The sequence below is a fragment of the Nematolebias whitei genome, chromosome 10 (genome assembly GCF_014905685.2).
Source record: "Nematolebias whitei isolate Nwh7 chromosome 10, NemWhi1, whole genome shotgun sequence".
Taxonomy (NCBI): Eukaryota; Metazoa; Chordata; class Actinopteri; order Cyprinodontiformes; family Rivulidae; genus Nematolebias; species Nematolebias whitei.
In genome coordinates, this window is record NC_056507.1 from 6060209 (window position 1) to 6064018 (window position 3810).

General features: G+C 39.8%; 1 protein-coding gene across 1 annotated transcript in view; it reads left to right on the forward strand.

Annotated features, from left to right (window-relative positions):
* Nucleotides 1-662: 662 nt before the first annotated feature.
* The window catches only part of LOC119416093 (transcription factor SOX-6), a 145700-nt gene continuing 142552 nt past the window's right edge, over nt 663-3810 (forward strand). Inside the window, exon 1 of the mRNA XM_037683271.1 lies at nt 663-709. The gene's annotated coding sequence lies outside the window, so the exon portion shown is untranslated. The remainder of the gene's footprint in view (nt 710-3810) is intronic.

A 3810-nucleotide genomic window follows, 5' to 3' on the forward strand; every position in this document is an offset into this window, starting at 1 on the left:
CCATCCATCCATCCATCCATCCATCCATCCATCCATCCATCGTGGCCAGAGCCGCTAGCTCGCCACCATTCCTCCGCCTGCACCAGCTGAGTGAAGCGAGCGTGCATGGGAGGACTTGCTGTTGCAGTTCTTAGAAATTTAAAGCGTCAGTCAAAAATTTCGTTATGAATCTGGAAAAAAAAGTATTTACAGTAAGTCGCAGGACTGACAAATCTATGCAAGAAACTGCAACTTATACGCTGGAAAATACGGTAGGTAAACGTAGATGTTTGACAACGTCGTAAAATAAATCAGAATGCAGGAAATGGCATCTACTTTATTCAAAATTTTCTGGGGGGAGGCCCCCCAGTCCCCCCGCCACTGTGTCCCCCTCACAAATGCTTCTGGTGCCAATGGCCACCGTGTTGTTCAAAACAAAGAGCCGTTGTCAGCACTGGGGGCTAAGCACCCCAGAGGTCAGATTCTAGAATCGCCCCTGGCAGGATGTAACGCATCAACAAGTGTTCGTCAAAATGTTTGCCGACTCTCTCTTTTTGTAATTTAACTTTGAGAACACCTTCAGAATAATCCATTTCTTTGTACAATAACCAAACAACGATAATAAAAATGCTGCTTCCTGTTTTGCTTTCTCTGTTCCAGGCAACATTCATGAATTTTAAAGTGGTTCACAAGTGAGAAGAGGCTGTTGAAGCTGAAGTTTCTCATATCTGTAAGTTTCCTCTCACTCATACTTGTGACGAGTGTTTCCTTGGGCTGTCTTCCTGCCAGGTTCTTCAGGCTTTGTGCCTCTGTTTGCCAATATGGATAATTGCTCCCAATAAAAGACAATCTTTCAAAGCTGCTTTGTTTCATCAGAGCACAGCAGCTGTTCTGTCTGAACATGATTTGCAATGGCTATTGTATGTAAAGTGCAGTTTTTGTTAGTGAGTAATCTTTTAAGAAAACTATCTACCTCTGTGCATGTCCACTACCTTCTACCCTTCCATCGCCACATACAGAACACTTTTGACTGGTCTCTGTAAATGCGGACCTCCACTATGCTGTTCTGCCCGGTGCACCCTCAATAGCTGCTTTCACTGGAAGTGAAGAAAGGGGTCTTTTAAAGGCTCTAGCAGGCACCACTCCAGGAACCTTTCAACACCGGGACCTACAGTACACCTTTTAATGGACTTTCTCTCTGCGAGCAATAAAGATTATATCTGGAGTCAAAGAGTGCTGTAGGTAACAGTAGCCTAAATTATGCAGCCACGGTCTCATCTGCCAGTCCCAATGACTTTAGCAGAGACCAAATGAGGGGAACACTGGAAATGTACAGATGGGAGAGGTTGGAGAAAAGAGTGATCTGGCCATCTGGCTAATCCGCCCTGTTTAAGAATACTTATTAAGGCACTCTCTGGTAGCCCTTGAGTCATGTCACTGCTGGGTCAACAAGTAGCTCGTTTGATTCTCGCCGGCGTTTCGTTCTCAGAGGGCTTGAAGAATCTTTTGTTTAGAGAGATGCGCTGCGTTCTTCTGGTCTGCGGGGAAGCTTGCTTTACAATATCTGAGGGCTCAGGTCTCACGTTGATTTTCTTGTATCTCAGTTCAGAGCAGCGGCCCCCTGGCGACTAGAGCACATTTTAAGGTAACATCTAACTTATATGTGTCAAACTCAAGGCCCGGCGGCCAAATGTGGCCCTCCTTAACATCTTATCTGGCCCGCAAGATGTTATTTTAAATGTAAAATACTTTTATTACTTAATTTTCTTTCAGTAATTTTTGATTATAATGTCAAAAATGCAACAAAAAACGTCTAATGAGACCAAACGAACTCTTGTTGAGGAACCTGCAATCAAGAAAAGATGTTGGTATCTAACTTGAGTTAATGCAGATTCTGAAACCGGCCCTTACTTTGAAAAAGGTTTTAATTTTGGACCCCTTTGACACCCCTGATCTAACTGGACGTTCATAGCTGAGGGCTAGTTAGTCACAAAATTGCAAGGAAATTAAGATTTTAATACCAGACTTTCTGGGAGTTTGCATAAATATCAAACCATACAGCTCCAGAATTACAGACATGACTTTTAAAGTGGCTTGAGATGAGTTCAAGACGAGCTTCAGGCCGCTGCAACAACTATTAAAAAAAAAAAGTCTCAAACTTTTAAAATCACCCACTTCGAATGCTATCACCTATTAAATGGCCATTAGTTGTTATCATCCACATAGGTTGCGTTCAGACTGCCCCTCCTGTACCTCCCATTAGGTTTAAAGGTACGTTGTTAGTGCTGATCACATGGTTGGGTTAAGAGAAACGGTCTGGGGGTTAGATTTAGGGTCAGTGCTCTGGGTAAGGTGTAATAGGTTTAGGAAAATTATTAAATACAGCTAACAAAAAAAAAAGCTTACAGTTTTGCACGCATGCAAAGCTGCATATTATCAGCAATAACAACGTGCCCTTAAAACTCCCGTACTATGAGGCAGGAGGGACAGTCTGAACGCAACCTATGGGGATGATAACAACTAATAACGTCCGTTAAATGGGCTGATAACATCCGAAGCCGCTGTTCAAAATATGCTAATGTTCATATTCACGAGGCGAATCACGTGAGAACATTTCAAACCACGACAAAAATTTTAGAAACGTCACTCAAAATGCAGTTTGCAATTTGTTGCCAGCAGTTGCAGCCCAGTGAGATATTACCATCAGCCTACTTCCCATTGAACTGTAAAACCAGCGGGACCTGACTTCTGTTTCCAGGGACTTGAAGCAACAAATGTTGTGGTTGGACCCGACAGACACCTTCTGCATGCGTGTTTATCGTCTTTCCTCTGAGACTAGTTCAATTTTCTGTGTTCGAGTATCTTAAACATGAAAACTACATGTTACAGAAAACCACTAGTCGGTACTTGTGATTTGATTTAAGAGAAATGAAAAGTGAATCAGTTTGCAAAGTTTTGCAATTTTCAAACTCATTGAATTTTTTTTGTGGACTGCTGGTTATATTTATCTTTTTCTTTTTGCAGAAACAATTAGAACAGAAACTTTGATGATAAGCCCTGGGCCAAAGGAGCTGAAGAATTTATCAACAAATTATGCTTATTTAGAATAATTTATAAGTGATCCAGAGGAAACCAGGATCTCTTTTATTTTGATCTTCCTACTTTAATTTCCTCAGTTTAGCAGAAACTTGAATCTTTATTAATGTGTCTTTTAATGATCTTTAAACTCGTATAACAAAGCGGTGAGAGAAGAACAGGATTCTTCTTAGAGAGTTACAAACTTCTTGCGTTCATGACAAGAACCCTTAAGTTCCAGTTTGTTTCTGGAGACTTCTGTCAGGGTGCTGCATGAGGCCTAACCTTATGGTGGCCCATCTGTTGGCTTTGACCATCACTGAATCTGATGAAGTTTACATTTCACAGCGTGCAGAGTCACGTCTTTGGGTTTAGACTGAGAAAACATCTGATCTTATCAAACACTGAACCAGTAAAATGCACATCAGTACCTATTTATAGATATCGTTGTGACGGGTATAGCCTAAACTAAAATGTTTTTAAGTTTTCTGGTAAAAACAACAACACATAAAATTGCTAATAAATAAATAAAAAGAAAAGAAAATAAGCTTATAAATTATTTGAAAGACTTTATTTTCATGTTTTGATTCACTTCATAATTTCCTCTATTTTTCACTATTTAAATGTAACGTATGATCAAAGTATATATACACATATATATGTGTATATATATATATATACATACATACATACATATACATATATATACATATACATATAGATACATACATGTACATATATATACATATACATATA